Raw genomic sequence first — 27,472 nt, 5'->3', positions numbered from 1 at the left:
TTGAAATGCCTTTAGTTTTGAATATCAGCACAAAGGTTAAAAAAAGTTCACTGTGCTCATAAAATTGAGCATAGCATTACTGTGAAAACACCACATAAATTCAATAGAAATCCAAAAAGAAAATTTTTTAAATATAATTTTGACATCCAGAAAATTTTCTTAAAGGAGAATTCAAGGTGTGATAGTCATTACCTTACTAAATTCATCGCCATTCAAGGTCAGGCCATTAGCAGTGCAGACTCAGAGAACACTATGCACTATTCCATCACTCAGTGCAAATTTACACCAGTAAAATACACTCGGTGACAGAAAGCCCTCACACAAATTTATTTTGTATGTAAGAGATAGATTCCTATCTCTTTCACTTATATTAGAATATGACCTTTTTTTAAATTTGAAGTATAATTGGCATATAACACTATATTGACTAGCTTATTTTCTAAACAATTTATTCATCTAACTAACTTTCTCTACAGTAGACCAATATGGAAGCCAACTAAAACTAGAAGGTTGCTTGGAGAACCCAACTCAGAATGAGGGAGTTAGATGACCCCCATTTTCAAAAATTGCAGCCTAAGAAGTCCTCATATATATCTCCACCAAAACCCATGGCCTTTCCAATGATATTTATGGACTGGAAGTCACTTTTGCCTTGGAAAGTGGTTGGCTGGGAGATGCATTAGGAGGCTAATGCATTACTCCTGCCTTAGATGCTAAATTAAGATGTTATTTTACACACCTTAAAATGAAGAACAGATGTTCCCCTTTTCAGTTATGTGAAGTATACAGATTATCTTTCTATTTGCCTAAACATTCTTTAAACTTTAGTTTGAACAACAACTTGCCCCACCATTATAGAAGATCAAGAATAAACTGAACTAAAGGCTTTGGACACTGTATTTCTACAGGTAAAGCTGTGGCTTCGCTTTTTCTTTATTGAAAGGGGAATGTTCTCAAAGGCTTCCTTCACCTGGGTATAGACTTTGTATCAGTAATCAGGGTAAATAGGATACAACTGACACTTGTATCCAGTGCGTTAACACACACACACACACACACACACACACACACACACTCACTGAACATAGACCTGCGTCAGCAGTCGTGGACTAACTACCACATATATGCATATACTTCAAAAAAAATTTAATATATAATGAAGTATTTGCAAAAGGAATACATGACATCATTTAAGTATGCCAATAAATGCATTTATACATCAATGCATCTTCCCATGAGATTTTAAAGTTGTTACAGAAAACAGAATCCATTGAAATCTTCATCTTAATTAAAACAATAGTGAGATAATTAAAGGACATAGTATATTTTTCCCAAAGTGCATTCTCAAAATATATAGCTCAAATTTGATCTTAGGCAATTTAATTAATGGAGTTATTTATTTGTTATATAGCACATTATGGGACTCACCTTTCCTACCTAAAAAGTAAGATACTTATGAATTAAAGGTAAAAGTGATGTGAATTGTGTAAGACTGTTGAATCACAGACCTGTGCCTCTGAAACAAATAATACATTATATGTTAAAAAAGAAAAAAAAAAAGCAGGAGGGGAAGAATGAAGGGGGGGGAATCAGAGGGGGAGATGAACCATGAGAGACTAGGGACTCTGAGAAACAAACTGAGGGTTCTAGAGGGGAGGGGGGTGGGGGGATAGGTTAGCCTGGTGATGAGTATTAAAGAGGACACATACTGAATGGAGCACTGGGTGTTATACACAAACAATGAGTCATGGAACACTACATCAAAAAAATAATAAAGGTAAAAGTGAACATTAATGGAACACAGCACAAAGCTATGCAGTTTCTTAAACTGAAAGTGAAGCTCAAAACCATTCTCTGAGGAGCAATGTTATCAAAATGATTGAAAAGGCACTTAGGAAAAAAAACACACCCATGCATCAGGAATAAAAAGATACCAGATCAAGTAACACAGCAAATTCTGCTATTTTCGTCTTCTCAAAATGGCTTCAAACAAGACAATAAAGCTCAAAATAGTGAGGAAGATAATGTGAAGACATGAGGAAGACAGAGAGAGAGGGAACAAGAAAGAGCCGGAGAAAGCAATGGGAATGGTTGGTCGGAAATCTGCCTCCTCCAAAAGAAATGCAGATCTTCCAATGTTTCATGGAAAGTCCAGGTTCAACCTGAGCACATGAAGAGCAAAACTGTCTGCTTAATTGAGAAGCGAACCATATGAAAAGGAAGTTAGTTAGCATTCGACTAATAGGTGCCACAACTTGAGCACTCCCAATTGAGCACTTTTTGAAAAGTAAGCTTTCAACTCATTTAAATATGCTGGAAGGTAAGCACCACCAGTTGAGCGCTTTCACAGCACGCTGAGTACTGATTGAGCTATTTCGAAGAACATCAAGCACTTTTCTGTTTGAATTCTTAGCCAAATTTCCATACCCCCAACCCTCCCTCTGCCTACACAGCTGCTAATCAAGAGGTGCCTTCCCGGTATGAAATTCCTTTGCCAATTAGAATTATGGTTTAGCCTTTCATCTTTTATGTTTTAAGAGAATTAAGAAATAATAATTAGTGAATACATATGTCAGGTTGAAGTTCATTCCTTCTAAAGAGATCTCTGTTAAGCCAATTTCATCCCTCAGGGGCTTAAGTTAAATTTTGGAAATTACTGTTCATGCTGAGAGCTGTGAGACCGTGCCCAAACTTAACTGTGGATAGCACGAAGGATTTTTCAATGGTTTATTTCTCCAGGTGTTTAAAATCAGCCAGGAAGTGAAGTAATCCAAGAGTGGTTCAATTCCCTAGTTTTTTTTTTTTTTTAAGAAAATTTGTGACACAGAGATACACAGAGAGAGAGAGAGAGCATGAGCAGGGGAAGAGGCAGAGGGAGAAGGAGAAGCAGGCTCCCCACTGAGCCAGGAGCCCGATGTGGGGACCTCAGGACCCTGGGATCATGACCGGAGCCGAAGTCAGATGCTTAACCATCTGAGCCACCCAGGTGCCCCCAATTCCCTAATTCTTTACAATTGTGTCAAAATTCTCATCTGGGCAAGCTGTCATAAATAATAAAGAAAATGTTTTCATGTGCAAGACAATCATTTTTTTCTGCTTTACTTTTTGCACAAGTAGAATAAAGCAAACCATTAAGAACTTACTGAGCATCAGTTGCACATAGGTATTATGTCAAATATTGAGGAGAATATGAAATTTATAATAGTCCCTGACCTCAAGGAATTTACCATTTTATTAGAACAAATAGTGCAACATCCTGACTTATTTGATATGGTGATTTCTCTCCTAAAATTTAACCATCTACTCTAATTTACCCTCTCCTTTGTCCTGATAATTAAATGATATTTACCATTTTGTATACAGCTGGAAGGGGGAAAAGGCTACAATTAGATAAGAAGGAATATGTTTGGTACATCCTGGTATATATAACTTAGTTCTTATTTGGATCACTTATAGGATGTCTAAAACCCTCAAAATCAAGTTAGAATTATAAATCTCTGGGACAATTTCACCTCTAAAATTTACAGTTTATTTAGAGCCGGCTCTTTGCAACATAATAGGTTGCGTATGGTGCAGGATTTAAAGTTGAATAAATGAAGACTCTGACCCCATGAAGCTTAGAGTCCAACAAAGGGTAACAATAATAATGAGAATGATGGCAATAGATTTAAAAGATCCAAAACTCACAAAAATATGTGTCCATTAAACAACGCTAGAAAAACAACCTGAATTAGTCGGTAGGGAAATTTAAAGGGCCATTTTTGTTTGTTCATTTCTCTATTTTTGTTTCTCCTATTATTATTGGAATTCTCTTTTAGAGTAAATACAAAGTGATTATTGTATTCAGAGTGTGTTAGCATTTTAAGGAGCAGTTTTGTTTTGTAATGGGGTGGAGTCCCAGCATGGTTTAGATCCAGCTATCTCAGCTCTTCATTTTATCTCTGAAAGGCTGGCTGGCTGGGTAGGAACACAGTGGTCTATTTGCTTAAGCTGCTTAATTATGAGGGAGCATATGTACCTGGACTTTTGGGGAATGACAGCTAGATATCCTAGTTAGACCTACTCATTCTCTGGGGGATTTGGTCCAAACTTCAACCTCCCTGCACATTATATGAAATGGAACACCCCAAATTGGGTGTTTGTAATCTTTCAGTCCAATTGGAGGCATTGCTATGAGAGACGTCCTGCCATGCTCTATGTGATGAGTGCTAAACACCACAGAGAAGGGAACTGCAATAAAAAATAGGTAAAATAAATACCAGGTCACCAGAGTTTTTCTATTAAGCTAAAGGAACAGAATATACTACGTTTGACTCAAATGAGGGCTCAGTGCTTGGGAAATAAGGGTTAGTGGTGGGATACGGTGATGCTATTGGGCTGGAGGAGACATCTTGCTCTGACAAGGAGGCCCTGGACAATGACATAAGCAACCGCCTAGTGCGAGAGTGATTTGTGAATGTTCCTCGTAGTAGCACCTGTCTCCGAGTTACGGCTGAAACAACTAGATCATCAACATAACAACCTTGACCGCAGAATCCTTGTGGAAAGGTGAAAGAAGGTGGCAGGTTTTGAAAGATACTAGAGTTCCTGCACTATCGGTTTAGAAAGAATCAGTGTTCCAAAGCTTTAGCTAATGGGGATTGCCAGAAAATAACTTGTATTATTATTATTATTTCCAACAAATAATGTGCCTTATGCCAGTTGGCCAAGAAACACCTGTTGTTATAGTTTGAAATGCAATTAGGTAGATGTGTTAGTTGTATTATTGTTTCTTATACTGAAAAGGTATTTATACTGTTAGGCAGTATTTGTTATCAAATTTCTATAGTCTCCTAATGGCAGTTATTCTGAGTTTCAGACAAAGATTTTTTAGATATAAATTCAAGTTCTAGGGCAGTGCTGGCCAATAGAACTTTCTGTGATGATGGAAATATTCTATATATCCTCTTTCTAGTGTTATCTAGGAGACTAATAGAAATAGAAATCTCAGGCTCATACAGAATCAGAATTTGCATTTTAATAAAATCTCCAAATTAGTAGGCACATTGAAGCTTGAGAAGCAGCAACCAGAACCTTATGATCAGTCACCTGAGAGGGTTCTTAAAAATACCAATGCCTGGGGTACCCGGGTGGCCCAGTAGGTTAAGCCCCTGACACCTGGTTTCAGCTCAGGTCATGATCTCAGAGTTGTGAGATCGAGCCCCATGTCCAGCTCTGCGCTCAGGGCTGAGTCTGCTTGAGATTCTTTCTCTCCCTCCGCCCCTCCCCCTGTTTGCTCCCGATCTCTCTCTCTCAAATAAATAAATTCAAAAAAAATCTTAAAGTTCTGGAATAAGATTCCCCACATATAGATCCATATATCCACTGAGATAAAAGTTTCATGTATTTAACACTAAATAACAATGGACAAATAGCCCTTTAGAAATATGCATGTTCTTAGTTAGCAGTAGTACTTCAATAATCCAAAAATGTAATTAACATCATCTATATAAAAGTGTGCAATTACATGTTTTGTACTAGTCATTGATCACATATGTCTTAGTCAATGGGAATTTGCGCACCTACAAGATAGAAATATTACTGAGAATTGCAGATTTACCCAGGCCCCGCACTTCTCAAATTTTATTTGGGTTTACAGCAGTAATAGTAACTTTTTCTCAATTTAAGCAGTTCCATAAAAAACAATTAATTTCCAAGGAGTAAAGTGAACCTAACTTCAGGGAGTCAGTGGACTTGGAATTTGGTGAGATATTAAAAAAAAAGCCTATTTTAAAATTCATATAACATTTCCAAAGTGCTAGATTGATGGGTTTATTTTATGGTTTTAGTTTGCTTTCAAGTCAATCAATTTAATCCTGACATAGAGCAATCCTGATGTAATAGGAGCTGAAGAATTTAGAAATACCCTTAGGTTCACAATTCTAAAAGCAAGTCATAGAAATGTAAAGCATAAGCTTTACTCATCAAAATCTGAGTCTCTTGAAATTGTGTTTCCATTTCTACCAAAAGTTTGTGAAATTTTTGTTTGTAGCTATAGTGAGCTCAGGTCAGATGTACCAAGAACAGGTTGGAATCATGCTGACAATATTTTCCAGGCTTCTCAGCAAAAACAAACTCATATTGTTACAAATAGCCCCATGCCTCTCTGAACCCCTTGAGTTCTCATCCTCTTCAGCTCTGCTCTGTGAACTTCGCAATGGGATCGTCACTACTGCCTTCTGTTTTCTTCCATGAGTCCCGTATGAGGTTGACTCCTTGAACCTCTCAGATTAAATCAGCATTATCTTTTGCTTTGCAAGCTCACATACAGCATCTCTAGTGGTCTTGTCACATCAGTAATTAAGTACTAATAAAAGTTAGTTAAGAAACAACAGGGGCAAGGGCACTCAGACCTCCTCTGTCCCCCTGAAAGCTGTAAAAAGATATCCTTATTACCAGTGATAATGACTTTAAAGCCAAAAAAGCTGCAAAAATAAACCTTGCTACTTTTTTGCTAATCTTAGCCCAAACCTTAGCCCAAAACTCCTGTGAGTCACTGGAGTATAACAATTTCTTTCATCTCCAGAGTCCCTTTATATGATAATACATTTCTGTAATCTAGATATTTGAATATATACGTTCAATCATTATTCAAAGTGTAATATAGATTGAACATATATATTGAAATTTTATGTATAATATACAGGTATAAAATAACTATTATAAGCACACACACTAAAACTAAATCTATTTAGCCTAAATATCCTATGTATGCTTGACCCAAGACAGCCTTAACATTCCCTTTAGGTTGACTAAGTTTTAGACAGTTTTCTTTCTGATTCAAGGCCTTTGACTTCCCTTTTCTTAGAGCATTTACTTTGGGACATTTGTAATTATAAATTATTTCTCTGTGCCCCTGAGATGTTAATCTTCCCTCAGCCTCTCGTAGTTTTATAACCCAGAAATGTCTTTCTCAAGGACCTGGGGGCCGTCTCTTTGAGATGTATTAATCAAGGAAGATAGAACTTCTATTTCCAGGTCTTCTGTGTGGCTGGGGAGAAGCTTAACTTTGGTAAACACAAATGACCAAACACGGATAGCCTAATCACACTAACTTCCACAACAATGTTTCCTCTACTCTTCCACTAACTTATCCCACTGCAAATTCTCCTTAAAAATGACTTAACAAGAGTTAAGCATACCAACAATTTCTTTGTCATGAATAGAAAGTTAGGATGATTTTTTTCACACTTATTGTATACCTGGAGAGGCAACAGAGTATAGCATACTTGTTAAGAATGGTCTAGACTTGGCTTTGCTATTGTTGTCTGACCTGGGCTAGTTTCACCTCTTTGTGTCTCATTTTCCTTTTTTTGTAAAATGGGGCCAAATGCTAAATCTACCTCATACATTTTGCGAGGATTAAAAACAGTGTTAATATGTAAAACACACTTGGAGCAGTGTCTGGCACATAAGAAAAACTCAGTAAATGTTAATTTTTGCCTATGGCAACTACTTTACAATGTTCAGAATCAACTCAGATTTCTTGCCACTTATTAGTTATGTATCAATTGATGTATACAATTAATTTCTTTTGCCTTTTCATATATTTCGTGCTAAAATTCTTAGGCAGACTGATTTGCCTCACAGATGGCATGTTCAAAGACCATAATGTAAACTTACCAGTTAAGAAGTATTACTTGGAAACCAATTATAATCTCCCCAAAAAAGGAATGCAGATGGACATTGTTAGAAAATAATAAAACAACTTGGAAAATAATGACTAATTTAACAAAAATAAAATAAAATGCAAATAATCTGTGTAATATAGATAAATAAATGTATATATGTCATTCCTTTAATGAAGAATGAAGATACCCATCTCATTGGATTTTTTGAGGACTATGCAAGATAACTTACAGAGTGATTAGCATTGTGTCTGACACCTGGAAGGAGTCGAATAAATGTTGACTAGCTATTAGTAGGGGAAAAGTGAAATAAAGTTGTCATATGCCAGCAATAAAATTTCCATGAGAACAAACTTTAGTGTTTCAAACATTGAATAGTTCTGTATCAGTGATTATCAACCAGGAGTGATTTTAATTCCCTATGACCATCATCACCACTAATGGGAACTTTTGGCAATGTTTGGCTTTTTTTTTTTATCATCATGATTGGTGTATACTGGTGTCTAGTCAGTAGAGGTAGGGATGACTCTAAGGTATTACAGTGCACAGGAGACCCTTCCACAGTAAAGAATTATCTTTACTGTGGAAGTAGCCAAGGCTGAGAAATTTTCTTCTAGGTAAGCACATTTTTATTTATCTTTAAAGTATTAATCCAGTTAATATTCTTTCTTTTAAATTCAAGTCTAGACCTATTATGTAGGTGTAACCAAAATATAAGGAAAGTTAGTATATGTTTTCCTTAAAGCTGGTAGCTCACATTAGGAAATAGGATTCATGCTGGAAATCAATTGATGCCCAGCATCTCTTAGGTTGTCTGCATTATGGTCCCCATAGGCAGCCTGATTCTTCTACAGTTGCATGCTGGCTAGTCCCCCTCCTTGGGTAAGCCATTCTTTTTTACCTCGTTTATTTTCCACCTCTGCTTCCAGTCTACTAAATACTTACAGAAAACTAATTAGAATCTACTGATTCTACTATATATATATATATCTCCTGTCCAAATGCAATTGAGCCCTCCTCATTACCTTCAAATTCTCTGTATTTTTATCCTCTCTCACTTCCTTAGCTTCTCTCCATTAAAATATAATCTTTTTTTTAAAGATTTATTTATTTATTTGTCAGAGAGAGAGGGAGAGCACAAGCAGAGGGAACAGCAGGCAGAGGGAGAAGTAGGTCCCCCCTCCCCATCCACCCTCGAGCAAGGAGCCCGATGCGGGACTCAATCCCAGGACCCTGGGATCATGACCTGAGCTGAAGGCAGAAGCTTAACAAACTGAGCCACCTAGGCATCCTGATAAAATATAATCTAACTATAAAACTGATCTTACTTCATTTCACTGATTCTATATTGATTTTTTTTCTATATCTTGTATCTCATTTTCCCCTTTCCTCCTGATCGCCCTTGCTTCCATGAAAATAGTCTTGAAAATATCTTCCTTGAAATAGGTTTCTTCCTAAGATACAGTACTATTTGACCATCCTTTTTGTCTCCAAACTTGAAAAAGCTGCCTATTGTTCTGCTTATTTGCTAACAACCCCTTCGTTATTTATTTCCTTATAATCTTTTCCCCTCCTCACATTATTTTAATAAGAATATTTTTTTCAAAGGTCACCAATGACCATCTTACTGGCAAATTCAATAGCTTTTCCTTAGCTCAGCTGGATTCTTCTATTCATTCATTTCCACCAATCTGATGCATGTCTCAATCTAGATGTTCTAGAATAACATCAAATTTATTACTGAAGTTACATTTATCATATTGTCCCAAAACCTGTTTACCTTCTTATGGTCCTGATTTCAAAACCTTAACTTCCTTGAGACCCAGACTTGAAACATAGGATCCATCTCTGTTGCCCACATCTCAACCTCATTTTGCATACCCAATCATTTCCAAGTCTATTAATTCCAACATCATTTGAATTTTCTTCTTTATCCAACTTACAATTCTGGAGCATGGTTAAGTTTTTACTGAGTGTGAACATTATTCTACACCTTCTATTTATATTACCAGATATGGTCTTCAAAAATCTCTGTGATCTAGGAACGACTCCATTTTATAAATGAAGAAGATCAAGCTGAACGATTTCAAATAGCTTGCCCAGGGCTACACAGCTAATTTGACAAAAACTGAATCCAAATTCCATGTCAGTGCTGCTGTTGTAAGTTTGACATTTGGTGGTTTTCACCCACCAATCTGGCACTACCTTACCCGACTTTGCATCCTAGAATTCTACCTCAGATAGCCTATGTCCCCTGTCCCAACGTGCAGATTGTCAATTTCCATCTCTGTATCTTTATTCATGTTTCCCTTTATTCATGGAAGGATGCCCTTCTACTATATAACTTTATTTATTTTTTCCCTTTCTTCTTTTTTTAATAATTTTTTATTGTTATGTTAATCACCATATATTACATCATTAGTTTTTGATGTAGTGTTCCATGATTCATTGTTTGTGTATAACACCCAGTGCTCCACGCAGAATGTGCCCTCTTTAATACACATCACCAGGCTAACCCATCCCCCCACACCCTCCCCTCTAGAACCCTCAGTTTGTTTTTCAGACTCCATCGTCTCTAATGGTTCGTCTCCCCCTCCGACTTACTCCCCTTTATTCTTCCCCTCCTGCTATCTTCTTTTTTTTCTTAACATATATTGCATTATTTGTTTCAGAAGTACAGATCCGTGATTCATCAGCCTTGTATTATTCACAGTGCTCACCATAGCACATACCCTCCCCAATGCCTATCACCCAGTCACCCAATCCCTCCCACTCCCCACCACTCCAACAACCCTCAGTTTGTTTCCTGAGATTAAGAATTCCTCATATCAGTGAGGTCATATGATACATGTCTTTCTCTGATTGACTTATTTCACTCAGCATAACACCCTCCAGTTCCATCCACGTCGTTGCAAATGGCAAGATCTCCTTCCTTTTGATGGCTGTGTAATATTCCATTGTGTATATATACCACTTCTTCTTTATCCATTCATCTGTCGATGGACATCTTGGCTCTTTCCACAGTTTGGCTATTGTGGATATCGCTGCTATAAACATTGCGGTGCATGTGCCCCTTCGGATCCCTACATTTGTATCTTTGTGGTAAATACCCAGTAGTGCAATTGCTGGATCATATGGTAGCTCTATTTTCAACTGTTTGAGGAACCTCCATACTGTTTTCCAGAGGGATTGCACCAGCTTGCATTCCCACCAACAGTGTAGGAGGGTTCCCCTTTCTCCACATCCTCGCCAACGTCTGTCGTTTCCTGACTTGTTAATTTTAGCCATTCTGACGGGTGTGAGGTGGTATCTCATTGAGGTTTTGATTTGGATTTCCCTGATGCCGTGCGATGGTGAGCACTTTTTCATGTGTCTGTTGGCCATTTGGATGTCTTCTTTGGAAAAATGTCTGTTCATGTCTTCTGCCCATTTCTTGATTGGATTATTTGTTCTTTGGGTGTTGAGTTTGAGAAGTGCTTTATAGATTTTGGATACTAGCCCTTTATCTGATATGTCATTTGCAAATATTTTCTCCCATTCTGTCGGTTGTCTTTGGTTTTGTTGACTGTTTCTTTTGCTGTGCAAAAGCTTTTTATCTTGATGAAATCCCAATAGTTCATTTTTGCCCTGGCTTCCTTTGCCTTTGGCGATGTTTCTAGAAAGAAGTTGCTGTGGCTGAGGTCGAAGAGGTTCCTGCCTCTGTTCTCCTTTAGGATTTTGATGGAGTCCTGTCTCACGTTGAGGTCTTTCAACCATTTGGAGTCTATTTTTGTGTGTGGTGTAAGGAAATGGTCCAGTTTCATTCTTCTGCATGTGGCTGTCCAATTTTCCCAACACAATTTGTTGAAGAGACTGTCTTTTTTCCATTGGACATTCCTTCCTGCTTTGTCAAAGATCAGTTGACCATAGAGTTGAGGGTCCATTTCTGGGCTCTCTATTCTGTTCCATTGATCTATGTATCTGTTTTTGTGCCAGTACCATACTGTCTTGATGATGACAGCTTTGTAATAGAGCTGGAAGTCCGGAATTGTGATGCCGCCAGCTTTGCTTTTCTTTTTCAACATTCCTCTGGCTATTCGGGGTCTCTTCTGGTTCCATACAAATTTTAGGATTATTTGTTCCATTTCTTTGAAAAAGGTGGATGGTATTTTGATGGGGATTGCATTGAATCTGTAGATTGCTCTAGGTAGCACTGACAACTTCATAATGTTTGTTCTCCCAATCCATGAGCATGGAACATTTTTCCATTTCTTTGTGTCTTCTTCAATTTCTTTCCTGAGTATTTTATAGTTTTCTGAGCACAGATCCTTTGCCTCTTTGGTTCAATTTATTCCTAGGTATCTTATGGTTTTGGGTGCAATTGTAAATGGGATCGACTCCTTGATTTGTCTCTCTTCTGTCTTGTTGTTAGTGTATAGGAATGCCACTGATTTCCGTGCATTGATTTTATACCCTGCTACTTTACTGAATTCCTGTATGAGTTCTAACAGTTTTGGGGTGGAGTCTTTTGGGTGTTCCACATACAGTATCATATCATCTGCAAAGAGTGAGAGTTTGACTTCCTCTTTGCCGATTTGGATGCCTTTGATTTCTTTTTGTTGTCTGATTGCTGTGGCTAGGACTTCTACTATTATGTTGAATAGCAGTGGTGAGTGGACATCCCTGCCACGTTCCTGACCTTAGGGGAAAAGCTCTCAGCTTTTCCCCACTGAGAATGATATTTGCTGTAGGTTTTTCATAGATGGCTTTTATGATATTGAGGTATGTACCCTCTATCCCTATACTCTGAAGAGTTTTGATCAAGAAAGGATGCTGTACTTTGTCAAATACTTTTTCTGCATCTATTGAGAGGATCTTATGATTCTTGTTCTTTCTTTTGTTAATGTATTGTATCACGTTGATTGATTTGCGGATGTTGAACCAGCCTTGCAGCCCAGGGATAAATCCCACTTGGTCGTGGTGAATAATCCTTTTACTGTACTGTTGGATCCTATTGGCTAGTATTTTGGTGAGAATTTTTGCATCCATGTTCATCAGGGATATTGGTCTGTAATTCTCCTTTTGATGGGGTCTTTGTCTGGTTTTGGGATCAAGGTAATGCTGGCCTCATAAAATGAGTTTGGATGTTTTCCTTCCATTTCTATTTTTTGGAACAGTTTCAGGAGAATAGGTATTAATTCTTCTTTAAATGTCTGATAGAATTCCCCTGGGAAGCCATCTGGCCCTGGGCTTTTGTTTCTTGGGAGATTTTTGATGACTGCTTCAATTTCCTTAGTGGATATAGATCTGTTCGGGTTTTCTATTTCTTCCTGGTTCAGTTTTGGTAGTTGATACATCTCTAGGAATGCACCCATTTCTTCCAGGTTATCTAATTTGCTGGCATAGAGTTGCTCATAATATGTTCTTAGAATTGTTTGTATTTCTTTGGTGTTGGTTGTGATCTCTCCTCTTTCATTCATGATTTTGTTGATTTGGGTCATTTCTCTTTTCTTTTTGATAAGTCTGGCCAGGGGTTTATCAATCTTGTTAATTCTTTCAAAGAACCAGCTCCTAGTTCGTTGATCTGTTCTACTGTTCTTTTGGTTTCTAGTTCATTGATTTCTGCTCTGATCTTTATGATTTCTCTTCTCCTGCTGGGTTTAGGCTTTATTTGCTGTTCTTTCTCCAGCTCCTTTAGGTGTAGGGTTAGGTCGTGTATTTGAGACCTTTCTTGTTTCTTGAGAAAGGCTTGTATTGCTATATACTTTCCTCTCAGGACTGCCTTTGCTGTATCCCAAAGATTTTGAACAGTTGTGTTTTCATTTTCATTGGTTTCCATGAATTTTTTTTAATTCTTCTTTAATTTCCTGGTTGACCCATTCATTCTTTAATAGGATGCTCTTTAGCCTCCATGTATTTGAGTTCTTTCCTTCTTTCCTCTTGTGATTGAGTTCTAGTTTCAAAGCATTGTGATCTGAAAATATGCAGGGAATAATTCCAATCTTTTGGTAGTGGTTGAGACCTGATTTGTGACCTAGGATGTGATCAATTCTGGAGAATGTTCCATGGGCACTAGAGAAGAATGTGTATTCCATTGCTTTGGGATGGAATGTTCTGAATATGTCTCTGAAGTCCATTTGGTCCAGTGTGTCATTTAAAGTCTTTATTTCTTTGTTGATCTTTTGTTTAGATGATCTGTCCATTTCAGTCAGGGGGGTGTTAAAGTCCCCCACTGTTATTGTATTGTTGTCAATGTGTTTCTTTGCTTTTGTTATTAATTGCCTTATATAATTGGCTGCTCCCACGTTAGGGGCATAGATATTTACAATTGTTAGATCTTCTTGTTGGATAGACCCTTTCAGTAGGATATAGTGTCCTTCTTCATCTCTTATTACAGTCTTTGTTTTAAAATCTAGTTTGTCTGATATAAGGATTGCCACCCCAGCTTTCTTTTGGTGTCCATTAGCATGGTAAATGGTTTTCCACCCCCTCACTTTCAATCTGGGGGTGTCTTTGGGTCTAAAATGAGTCTCTTGCAGACAGCATATTGATGGGTCTTGTTTTTTAATCCAATCTGATAGCCTGTGTCTTTTGATTGGGGCATTTAGCCCATTTACATTCAGGGTAACTATTGAAAGGTATGAATTTAGTGCCATTGTATTGCCTGTAAGGTGACTGTTACTGTATATTGTCTGTGTTCCTTTCTGATCTATGCTGCTTTTAGGCTCTCTCTTTGCCTAGAGGACTCCTTTCAATATTTCTTGGAGGGCTGGTTTTGTGTTTGCAAATTCCTTTAGTTTTTGTTTGTCCTGGAAGCTTTTTATCTCTCCTTCTGTTTTCAATGATAGCCTAGCTGGATATAGTATTCTTGGCTGCATATTTTTCTCGTTTAGTGCTCTGAAGATATCATGCCAGTCCTTTCTGGCCTGCCAGGTCTCTGTGGATAGGTCTGTTGCCAATCTAATGTTTCTACCATTGTAGGTTACATATCTCTTCTCCCGAGCTGCTTTCAGGATTTTCTCTTTGTCTCTGAGACTCGTAAGTTTTACTATTAGATGTTGGGGTGTTTACCTATTTTTATTGATTTTGAGAGGGGTTCTCTGTGCCTCCTGGATTTTGATGCCTGTTTCCTTCCCCACATTAGGGAAGTTCTCTGCTATTATTTGCTCCAATATACCTTCTGCCCCTCTCTCTCTTTCTTCTTCTTCTGGGATCCCAATTATTCTAATGTTGTTTCGTCTTATAGTATCACTTATCTCTCGAATTCTGTCCTCGTGATCCTATAGTTGTTTATCTCTCTTTTTCTCAGCCTGTTTATTTTCCATCATTTGGTCTTCTATATCGCTGATTCTTTCTTCTGCCTCACTTATCCTAGCAGTTAGTGCCCCCATTTTTTATTACACCTCATTAATAGCCTGTTTGATTTTGACTTGGTTAGATTTAATTCTTTTATTTCTCCAGAAAGGGTTTCTCTAATAACTTCCACACTTTTTTCAAGCCCAGCTAGTATCTTTAAAGTCATGATTCTGAACTCTAGGTCCGACATTGTACTAATGTCCGTATTGAGTAGGTCCCTGGCAGACGGTACTACCTCTTGTTCTTTTTGCTGAGGTGATCTTTTTCGTCTTGTCATTTTGTCCAGAGGAGAACAGATGAATGAGAGAACAGAATGCTAACAGGTTAACAATGTCTCCAGAAAAGATACACTACACAAATCAGAAAAGACTTGAAACTAGGGGACAAGAAAGGGAAAGAAAGAAGAGAAAAAAAAAGGAAAAAGAAAAAGATAAAAACAAACAAAAACAGAACAAAACAACAACAAAAAAACAGAATATGATCAAATATGATCAGGCTAGTGCATAGATCAGTGCCACACACTAGCTTTTGGGCATATTTTGGTCTGTTAGAAGAAAGTGCCTGCTAAACTTTTAAAGGAAGAAAGACTTATATATGTACAAAATAAGGGTTGATACAATGAATGGATGTCAGATGACTGTAAAGATGAAAATTATAAAAGATTTTATAAAAGGAATTGATAAGATAAGAAGTTGTTTTTAAAAAGAAAGAAGAAGATTTAAAAAGAAAAAGAAAAAAGAAAAAAAGAAGAAAAAACGGGAGAGAATGTGATCAGGCAGGAGACTAGAACAAAGCCATACACTAGTGATTTAGGGTATATTTTGATCTGTTAGAAGAAATTGTATCTCAAAATTTTAAAGAGAGAACAACTTATATATATATATGCCAAAAATAAGGGTAACTACTATGAAGGGATAAAAATATGACTCTAAAAATAAAAAATAAAAAGTTTTTTTTTTTTTAAAAAGGGATAAGATGTTGTTTGAAAAAGGGAAAAAGAAAAATTAAAAAAAAAACAGTTAAAAAATTAACTCAAAAAACTAATGAATTATGGTAAAAAAGCCATGATTTCTATGTGCAGTATTCCCCTAGCGCTGGAGTTCTCCGTTCTCCTTGATTGGTAAACTTGGTCTTGGCTTGCTGTCTGTTCATGCTGATCTTCTGGGGGAGGGGCCTGTTGCTGTGGTTCCCAAATGTCTTTGCCGGAGGCAGAATTGCCCCACCCTTGTGAGTCTGGGCTAAGCAAGCTGCTCGGGTTTGCTCTCAGGAGCTTTTTTTCCCTGCAAGCTCTCGGTACAGCTTTGGAGGACTAGGGTGAAAATGGTGGCCTCCCAATCTCCGCCCGGAGGAGCTGAGAACTCGGGGTCCTGCTCCTCAGTGTGCCCCCAGAGAAAAGCAGTCACTCCCGTGTCCCCAGTCTCCGGCCGCACTCCGTGCTCACCCGGCCTGTGAGCCAGCGTTTCTATGTCTGGCACCTGACCCCGTGTGGAGTCTCCAAACCCAGCAGATCCCTGCGGTACGCTCCCACGCGGCTCCTCCCAGGGAGGAAGGGGAGTCTCCCCGGCTCTGCCGCTTGTTGGGTCCCTGCTGGAGGAGCAGTGGCCTGACTGGGCCGCGGATCACAGTCTATGGCAACCCTGAGCTGAGAGCCCACGCCTTGGCTCCGTCTCTGCAGCTGGCTTCCCCGCTCTGATACCTGGGAGCTCTGCCGCACTCAGGCACCCCCAGTCTTTCTGTGACCCCGAGGGTCCTGAGACCACACTGTCCCACGAAGGTTCCACCCCCCGCTTAGCCACTGGAGCGACGTCCCTCAGCGGAGCCGACCTCTAAAAGTTCCGATTTTGTGCTCCGCGTCTCTAGCACTTGCCAGAAGTGGCCAACGGAGGCCCCCTCCCCTGCTGTCTATCCTCCCAAATATCGCCTCGGATTCACTTCTCCACACGTCCTACCTTCCAGAAAGTGGTCACTTTTCTGTTCAGAGTGTTGTTACTATTCATATCTTCGATCTCCTGTTGAGTTCGTAGGTGTTCAGAATGGTTTGATCCCTATTCAGCTGAATTCCTGAGACCAGACAAAATCCACGTCTCCTACTCCTCCGCCATCTTGCTCCGCCCGAGGTCTACTATATAACTTTAAATCCGAATCCTAAACATGGGTTTTAAATATTGACTTAAATGTTGTCTCATCAAGTAATATACATATTTTAAGTAATTAGAATTTGAGATTAATGGACCCACATGTTCATATAATTTTAGTGTTGGTAGACACGTAAGTCTAATCTTTTAATCTTCTTTTGCTACAGTTTTGTGTGTCCTATTAAATGGATCTTCTTAATTTTCTCTACCTACACAGCTTATTTCCCTCTTATTTATCTGTACTACAGTGAGAAAAAGTATAAATAGAATTGTAACCTAGGGGTACCAGCTAACATTTCAACAATACTTCATGGGGTGGCTATACTTTAAAATCTAGTCCTCTACAAATCTAAAGTATTGATTTTGTCAGTAAGCACTTAAAGAATTGATTAAGTTCTGGGAGACTGACTCATACTAACCCAGGTTGGCAAATAGATTTAGACTCCTGTGCTAACTAAGATCCATTTGCTGTGGCTGCCTTGAAGAGCGGGGCAGAGTATAATAATCTGTGTTTCGATCTGGAAATGGAAAATGATGGTTCTTGTGTCATGTATTTGTCATTTACATACTAAGAAAATTTCTAGTAAATTTTGCATAGCTGGCATAGTAATTAAGTTGTTAATTTATTAATTTGCAGCAACCTACATCTCTAGTGCTTAAAACAGGGGCTCACCATTTTCCTAGCTGCAAAAGGTGATGTTGAAAATGGGAGCAGCAACAAGGAGGTGCATAATTTTGAAAAGTATTTCACTGATAAACTGTGCCTGGCATACTACAGAGAATACCTTTATATGTTGTCATGTCCTTGCCTTCCAGGTCTGATATGTTTCTTCTCTAGGCAATAATAGACAAACACTGCTGAATTCTAATCTTCAAATTCATCATTAGGTCTATTCTAACTAATCCCTTTGTGTTTGTTTGTTTGCTTGCTTTTCCATGTAACTTCATGGCAGGAAAATCAGTCTTGGATTTATTCAAATTCTAGACTTGCTTTGATAAAGCTACATAGCAAGCTATGGTTATAAATTTCTTGAAGTAGCCAAGACTTCTCAGTTGCCCCATAACAAATAAATTTTTGGTTTACTTCTATATATGGGTAATCTTATACATTATCTGCAAACTATATTTATTTAAAAATTTTTTTAAAAATATTTTATTTATTTATTTGACAGAGAGAGAGAGAGAGAGAGACAGTGAGAGAGGGAACACAAGCAGGGGGAGTGGGAGAGGGAGAGGCAGGTTTCCCGCCGAGCAGGGAGCCCAATGTGGGACGACTTGATCCCAGGACCCTGAGATCATGACCTGAGCCGAAGGCAGATGCTTAACAACTGAGCCACTCAGGTGCCCCTGATCAACTTTTAGATACTAACTTTGTTTTCTTTTCAATTCCTTTTGGGGGTTGAAGAGAGTAACTTAAATGTTTTACTTCTTGTGGTTTTATTATTTTGTACATTTTATGTTTACAACATTTTCTTTATTAGTCTGTATATTCCTTGGGGGCTGGAATCATACATCATTTATGATTCTATTCCTACCAACACTTTCCACATTGCCTTGAACAGAATAGCTTTAAACACATTGTCTAAATGAATGAATAAACGAATAATGGATCAAAGAAGGACTTCAATTCCCTAAAAGTTGAAGCAATTGTGATTTTATTTTTCAATTAAGAGTACAACCCTCACTAGTGTACCCGGTATTTATTTAATTTTGTTTCGATAAAGGGAATAGAATGAAAATGTTGAACCCATTTGAAAACCTAACAGAAAAAAGAAAACTAGCAAATGAGATGTTGCAAAGGCAAAAAATTGTTAAATGACTTTTAGACTAGTAGAAGTTAGTAGCAGACTGTTCACCAGTATCTGTATCCCAAGCCAGCGGTCACAGTGGCGAGGTGAGTTGGATCTGTCTTATTATGAGACTGAATACATTGGAACCCGATTCCCTGCTGAGTTCCCTTCTTCAGGGGAACCTTCTGAGAGTTAAGCAGAGCTTCGACCAGAGAGGCAAAGTCTGAGGCTCTTTCAGCCTCGTTAACAGAAGCAAGCACTGTCATACACGATTTTGGTCAGGTGGAAAGTAAAATAAATTTGAGATTTTCTCATTACAAGAAAAAAAAATCCAAAACCTGTGGGTTAACTGGTAACAGAACTGCCTTGCAAGTTCAGTACAATAATGAGCTAAAGCAAAAACTCAGATTTGAGAGCAATTCAATAATAATTGATAACTGTGATACAAGAAAAAGAAATTAAGTCATGAGTGAAGCAGTGCCTCTTAGAGGCTTTGTTTGTTTTAGTCAAGCAAAATTAAAATCCTTTTTTCTCTTAGAATTTCCTGCCATTGTAAAAACCGTATGAATGAGCTGAATTTTTGAGTGACTGGCCACTAGCTGCTATTTGGGACCCAGCATTGTTGACTTTTGTTATCATGGGAGCATAGAAAGATTCTTATTCCAATGGAATCATCAGTATAATCTTGTATTTTCTCCTAAAGTCATGTGCTTCATGTTAGAGAGAAAAAAAAATATATGATAAAGACACTGTACAGGCATAATAGCCCTATACTTCCAAATACACTACTGAGCTCTCATTTTGTTCATTGATGGCAGGAACTTCTAACTTCTCTTTCCATTGAAGGGGCTTGGGACAGGTCCCCCCGAAATATGCTGCTTTGGCATGAAGATTATTTTGAGTTAAAAGCAATCAAAACGCAGCAAAGTCAGGAAGAGCTCTTTACTCCCATCCCGCCACAACGGCCTGAAAGAATTTGGATAGAGGACCTAGTCCAGGAAGAGAGCTATCAGCACAGATAACATTATGATATGAACTAAGTATGATGGACAGGGAGGGGCCCAGCAAGTCCTCTTTAATCAAAGTCCTCTCTGTTCCACTGTTTCTGAGCAGCCCAGCAAACATTTGTTTAGCAAACATTTACTCTTCCTGTGAATCACATCTCTTTCCTTTGAAGTCTCAAACCCTCATCCTCTTCTCCTTAGTTCAGGATGACATATTACCTCATTTTAGTGACTGTCTTTGGAATTGCACCTTTGTGTGGATTCCCTGTATGTACAAAATGAAATTTATTTTCTCCTGTTAATCTGTTTCATGTCAATTTGATTCTTAGTTCAGCTAGAAGGACCTTGAAGTGCGCAGGAAATTCTTCCTCCCCAACATAATTCAGGCACACTGGTCCTATGTTGAAACGAGTAACAGACACCATATGGAGAATAAATGTATCTCTACCTCTTCCATCCACCATGTAAAGCAATCAATTTCAAATAAACTTCAGATTTAAATGTAAATGATAAAACAAAATTTCTAAAAAACAAAAACAAAAATAAAAGCTGTAAGAGTATGCCTTCATGACCTTAGAAGAGGAGCTTTCTTTAAAAACAAACAAACAAAAAAGACAAAAAATGCTAACTATAAAGAAAACAAATTAATAACTTGGACTACATTACAAATAAAAATTTATGCTCATCAAAATTCACTATTTATGAAGTAAAAAGACAAACCATGGAGAAGGTATTGAAAATATATTCATTTGGCAATGAACTCTTATCCCTAATATATATAAAACTTCTACAAATTATGAGGGGAAAAAAAAGGAAAATGACTTGAATGTGCACTCCATAAAATAAAATATCAAGAAAAGTCAATATATATACCAAAAAACTCCATCAGGAAAATGCATATTGGAAACAAAAGCTAAATCCAATACATTTCCATGTGGTTAAATAAAATGAAGATGACAGAAAAAAACAAAAAAAAAAACAAAAAATGTGTTGGTAAGAAAGTGGAAAATTGAAATGCTAATAGAAAATAGAAATCCAAATGGCTATAAACACTTGGAAAACTGGTTGTATTAGCTAGCTTTAATAAATGACATACCTTATGTATTACTCTTGAACTAGCAAGTCTACTCCTAAGTATACACCCAGTTAAAATACATACCTACACAAAAATACATGCATAAAACCACTATTTGTAATAGGCAGAACTAGAAAAAATCATCAACATAAATTATATTAACTGTGGAATATTTGTACAATTAAATACTTTGAAGCAATCAAAATGAATGAACTTTGTCTACATATTTCAACATGGATGAATCTCATAAACATAATGTTGACCAATAGAAAACAGACAAAACATACACAGTATGATTCTATTCATATACAGATTAAAATTAATCACAACTAGTTTACTGTGTTAAAAGTAAGGATAATGGCTGTCCTTGGGGGGATTATAACTGAGTGGTGCACAGGAAGGGAACCTGGGAGTACCAATTATGCATTATTTCTTAACCTGGACACTGGTTGCATGGATATTTGTTGAGTTACAGACTTATGTACACTATTCTTGTGTGTGTTATATTTCTTTTTTTTTTACAATATTAAAATAATTTTATTTATTTTTTATTTATTTTTATTATGTTCAGTTAGCCAACATATAGTACATCAATAGTTTTTGATCAGAGGACCATAGGGAAAGGGAGGGAAAATGGGTGGGAAGAATAGAGAGGTGCATGTTATATTTCAATACAAGGTTTACCATAAAAATGTATAGCAGCCATCTCTGAACACAGTAGTATTAGAGAGACTTTCATGCAATGGCTACATTTTGGGGAAAAAAATACTGTCATAAGTTCCTTTTTCAAATGTCATTATACTAGTATCATTTTAAAAACTGTACATTGCATAATGTCTCCAAATAATTTCTTTTTTGGTAAAATACTGAGTTATTTAAATAGCTATTAAATAGTGATCACAGTAATTTCAATATTCAGAGTACATTTTGATGATTGGGAACCTTGTTGTATCCATTGAGAAAGATCTTCACTTGTTTCCTAAACCTTCCTAAAGGCTTATTTCTGGCAAGCTGCTTATATATTTGAAGTAAGTAACTTTGCCTTTAAGTTGTCTGACAAGATCAAAGTTCTCTGGAATATAGTACAATGAAATGAAAACTATTTCATAAAGTACGTTTAAAGAATAAGAGATAATATACTTCTCTCATTGCAGAATAAAAGGAATACACGTAACAGTAGGGTTCCTCTCTGAAAACTTGAAAAAATGCAAAAAGGAAATGATATTCATTACCATATAAGTAATAAAACTTCCTGTCTTCAAAGAATTGATTTTCTTATCAAACCTGAAAACTAAAAACCATGATGAAAAGTTCTAATTTATATAGGATTGTTGTATAGTTTCTAGAAAGGATATATATATATTTATATTTATTTATATTTTAAATATATATTTTATTGAATATTTTAATAATATTTAATTTAAATATTTATTTAATAATTTAATAATATTTTATTTAATATATATATTTTAAAAGCTGTTCTTCAAAATATTATCTCAATCCATATTTAAATCAAACCATGTAAGCACTCCTGATTCACCATATTAATTTCAAGGACACTAACAGGTACATTGTGATAACAATTTTCTACTGATACCACAGCGGGTTGATTTACTCAGCTGCACATAACAGCAGTATTTTTCTTAAAGCTTTGAAACTCTTGAATGAGAGGTGGAGCACTAACTGTAGACATGTAATGTATTAAATTTCTAAGACTTCAAAGGGAGCATAATTAACTCAGTGCCACATAATTGCTCCAGAGACAGAAAAAAAAAAAAAAAAAGATGCAAACGGAATTGATATGCCCATTTTTCCTGTTAGCAATTAAATGACAATGCTAAGTGAGCAATTTCTTTTTTAAAACTCATTCTTTTAACTTTGAGGTTAATGTTTCCTTTGAATATTTCAACAACTTTCTGTGCCCACTTATAATGTGTAGGAAACAGTAAAAGTGAGAGTTCTGCTATCCCCCCTCTTTGCCTAGAATTTCCCCCTCTCCCTCTCTCCCTCTCTTAGGTCCTTACTGAACCAGTCTCTGCCCTCATCATAACCTTTATTTCCTCTATCTTTCCTTTTATCCCAATCCATCAATTTCTTTCTAGCTGCATATGCCTTTCTATCCATCATAATATCCTTGGTAAGTTATTTCTACAAATGCTTCTCTTAGGATCTGAAAATCATGTACCCCTTTGACCCGCTGACAACTTTACTATTTTCAAACTGTGAGCATCCCTTACCATCCACAATCAGCATTGGCTGCAAGGGTGTTAAACATTGCTGGAGTACAGACTTATGTACACTATTCTTGTGTGTGTTATATTTCTTTTTTTTTTACAATATTAAAATAATTTTATTTATTTTTTATTTATTTATTTTTGATTATGTTCAGTTAGCCAACATATAGTACATCAATAGTTTTTGATCAGAGGACCATAGGGAAAGGGAGGGAAAATGGATGGGAAGAATAGAGAGGTGTATGTTATATTTCAATACAAGGTTTACTCTAAAAAATGTATAGCAGCCATCTCTGAACACAGTAGTATTAGAGAGACTTTCATGCAATGGATACATTTTGGGAAAAAAAATACTGTCATAAGTTCCTTTTTCAAATGTCTGCTGGAGGAAGTTAGAGAACAATATTGATTGCATCTAGAAAGGCCTTTAGTTTTTTCAACTGTAAATTTGGAATTTGGACAAAATGTTGCATGTTCCACATTTAAAATGTCATTATTCAAGATATTTCTTAAAAATTGTAACAATGGTTCTTAAAGTACCTTTTGTTTGTTTGGTTTTAAACTCTAAAAATCTGAAAGAATACTCTGGAACTTCCAACTCAAAAGATTAAAGGGATTGTCCCCTAAACCCCCAATAAAATATAAGGAGTTGTTTAGGTATATAAACCAATAACCATGAGGAAAAAGGGAAAAGACCATCAGAAAAGTGTTTTTAAGTAAATTACTGAAAAAAGAAAAGCAGATGAGGTAGTGTTATCTGATGAAACATGGTAGAAGAAGACACCGACTAGTTATTGTCATAGGGGAACCAGCAGAGAGCCCTCTCATCTCTTATTGTTTGAATGCTTGTGCTTGCCCCCTCCAAATTCCTATGTTGAAATCCTGTGCCCAGTGTGATGGTTTCAGGAGGTGGGGCCTTTGGGAACTGCTGAAGTCCTGAGGATGGAGTCTAGAGAGCCCTAGAAATTTTGATACTTGACAAATGCCAAGCCAAAGGGAGGGCAGGAATGAGATGGGAGCTGAAAAGTATGGGAGCAAAGTCAATTCTTATCATTCCCAGGAGTTATGTTCTGTAAATTTCCTGAGAACACTGAATTAATAAATGCTGAACGACTGCTCCTAGGGGAAATACAGGGTTTGGTTCCTACAAGGCTCTGGGTTTATTTACGTCTCTATTTGAAGAGATTTAAATTTATATACTATATTTGTATACTTAATATGTATTGTACATATGATTAATATATGTTATATGTATATACAGATTATTGTGTCCTAGTCCATTTGGGCTGCTATAACAAAATACCACAGATTGGGTAGCTTATTAAAAGCAAATATTTATTTCTCACAGTTCTGGAGGCTGGTAGTTCAGTCAGGAGCCAGCATGGTTACACCATGCAAAAGAGGGCCCTCTTTTCGTTGCAGACTCCTTGTTGTATTTTTACTTGGTGGAAGGCGCTAGAAAGCTCTGCAGGGTTCTTTTTAGCATTTAGAATAGCACTGATCTTATCTATGAAGACTCCATCCTCGGGACTTCAGCAGTTCCCAAAGGCCCCACCTCCTGAAACCATCACATTGGGCACAGGATTTCAACATAGGAATTTGGAGGGGCAAGCACAAGCATTCAAACAATACCATGTCGATTCATTAACATTGAACTCGTGGCCAAGGGTACTCATGCCCGAATGGACCTTATCGAACAGGTATTTTCTCAGTAGGACACATCACAGTTAAGGAGAGCATGTCAGCACTACACTTGGAGGCCATTTTAAACAGTGAAATCACCAACAAATGGCACAAAAAAAATGCAAAAAAGGAGACACGAAATAAACTGCAAAAAGGACATTTGTTTACAGTATGAGAACTGAAACAAGAATGCAGAGCACAGCTTTGTTCAACCTTAGTTGGCAACCTTAGGCAACTCAAATTTTTCACAGCTCTGAACATTTCTGTGAATGGCTTGTGAAAACATCCTTAGATTGATTTTCAAGTTACAAATAAATCTCAGTGAGTAGGCAAATTTGCAAATACAGAATCAGTGAATAAAGAGGACTGATTCCAATTAAACACATACTGATTTTCACAAAGGCCTTCTTTCACACTGGCTCATGCCAAATGTCCTTGAAAGCTGACATATAGATAGATAGATAGATAGATAGATAGATAGATAGATAGATAGATAGATGATAGATAGATAGATAGATGATAGATGATAGATTAGATAGATGATAGCTAGATGATAGATAGATGATAGATAGATAGATGATAGATAGATACATTAGATAGATAGATGATAGATAGATGATAGATTAGATAGATAGATGATAGATTATAGATGATAGATTAGATAGATAGATGATAGATAGATAGATGATAGATAGATGATAGATGTTAGATAGATAGATAGATAGATAGACAGACAGACAGACAGACAGGATTCTCGTCTACAAAATCCAAGCAGACCATCTGGGCTAAACTGGAGAAACTGGTGTTGGCATCATTATCCTAGAACAAAGACCACACATAAACATACATAACAAAATCTATTCTTTGTATCTCCAGAACTTTTTTGCCATGTGCCATTTGAATTCCATGCTGTTTGCCTTTTGAATTAATTGTTTCTGGTATTGAGGGGTCAGTCTATTTCCTAAGTGGGGAAATGCTCCCAGAACCCATGTGTGAGCAGAAGGAAGAGGAGAGATATTTGAAAACGGTTAATTGGAAACGGGAACCACTATACAGGTCAGAGAAAACAGCTAGCTTAGGATGGGGAAGGCAGTGGGTTCACATTCTTTCTGTCATTCTTACATCACTGTTTGAGACTATAGAATAAACTTTGTACAATTTGGAGACATAAACTCAGAGACTGTGAAACACAAGTGAGTGGGGGAAAAAGTGGTGTCAGGGTAGAGGAAGGAAGAGAAGTCTCAGGAAACTCACAAAAATAGATTTTATAGGTTTAGGAACAAAGACAGAAACAGTAGATTATTACAGGTATCAGAGTTCAGAGTCAAGGATAGGGGGCCATGGTCAGAATACAAGTCAAGATCATGACTTGGCAAAAGCCCTTGGTAATGTGTCCCTCTTCTCAGCCCATTTCTTCTGACTGCTTAGTAAATATACATGAATTGTTACCTGGCACTCATGGGCCTTTGCCATCTGGTTTAAAGCCATGTGTTACATAGTGCGTGTCACTTCTCTTTTTCACATATCCTATTTTGAACCTATACAAAACTACTTGCTCTATTCTGAGCACTCAGTCAAGGACTGTGTCTTTGCATGTCTTGATATTCTTTTCTTTTCACCAAATATTTTTTGAGAATCTGCTATGGTCAGGCATGAGCTATATGCCAGAAAAAGAACTAGAAATAAACGTTTCTTTCTTTTTTTTTTTTTAAAGATTTTATTTATTTATTTGACAGAGAGAGACACAGAGAGAGAGGAAACACAAGCAGAAGGAATGTGAGAGGGAGAAGCAGGCTTCCCGCAGAGCAGGGAGCCTGATGCGGGGCTTGATCCCAGGACTCTGGGACCATGACCTGAGCCGAAGGCAGATGCTTAACGACTGAGCCACCCAGGCGCCCCTAGAAATAAACGTTTCTTAAGTACTTACTAGGTGTCACCTCCCTCTCCCCCATTTTAAGGCATATCACAGGATGTCTCATTACATTACAAATTTAATAAGTTGAAATCAATATATTATTCTCATTTTATTGATGATAAAATGGAGGCTCAGAAATGTTAGGTAATTTGCCAACCCGACATGACCAGAAACTAGTTGGGATGGACTTGTATTTGTCTGTTGGATACCACACTTCTTCCATGAATTCCTACTCATGATAATAAGTACAATTCAAATGTGCCTTCTCAATGAAGTGTTCTCTGATTTCCACAATCCCCAACCAAAGACGACCATAGATGCTTCACCCTCGCTTATTATACTTTTAAGATTCCAATTTAGGTTATATGTCTTTGAGTAATTATCTTAAAATTTTCAGCATATTTTGGGTTTCTTAAAGGAAAGAACCAAATCCTGTAAAATTGGAAATATTCTTTCTACTGTGGAAAAACCTAGTTGTTCAAAAAGACTCTCTGAGTAATTTGCTAGATTAGAAAAGGTCAAAGTTCTGTATTTGTCCTTAACTGCATAACAAAGTTCTCTATTAAAATGTTAAAAAAATGGCATTATTGATAGTTTTCCAAAAGTTTTATTCTTCTCAGTGATTTATATTCTG

The 27,472-nt window shown here is 37.0% G+C and overlaps 1 protein-coding gene across 5 annotated transcripts in view; it reads right to left on the bottom strand.

Moving 5' to 3' along the window:
* GRID2 (glutamate ionotropic receptor delta type subunit 2) overlaps positions 1-27,472 on the bottom strand; it is a 1,431,476-nt gene that overhangs the window by 638,728 nt on the left and 765,276 nt on the right. The gene's annotated exons all lie outside the window — the stretch shown is intronic.

The sequence above is a fragment of the Zalophus californianus genome, chromosome 2 (assembly GCF_009762305.2).
Source record: "Zalophus californianus isolate mZalCal1 chromosome 2, mZalCal1.pri.v2, whole genome shotgun sequence".
NCBI classification, from domain to species: domain Eukaryota; kingdom Metazoa; phylum Chordata; class Mammalia; order Carnivora; family Otariidae; genus Zalophus; species Zalophus californianus.
Note: the sequence above shows the minus strand (reverse complement) of the source record. Positions and strands in the feature narration are given on the sequence as shown.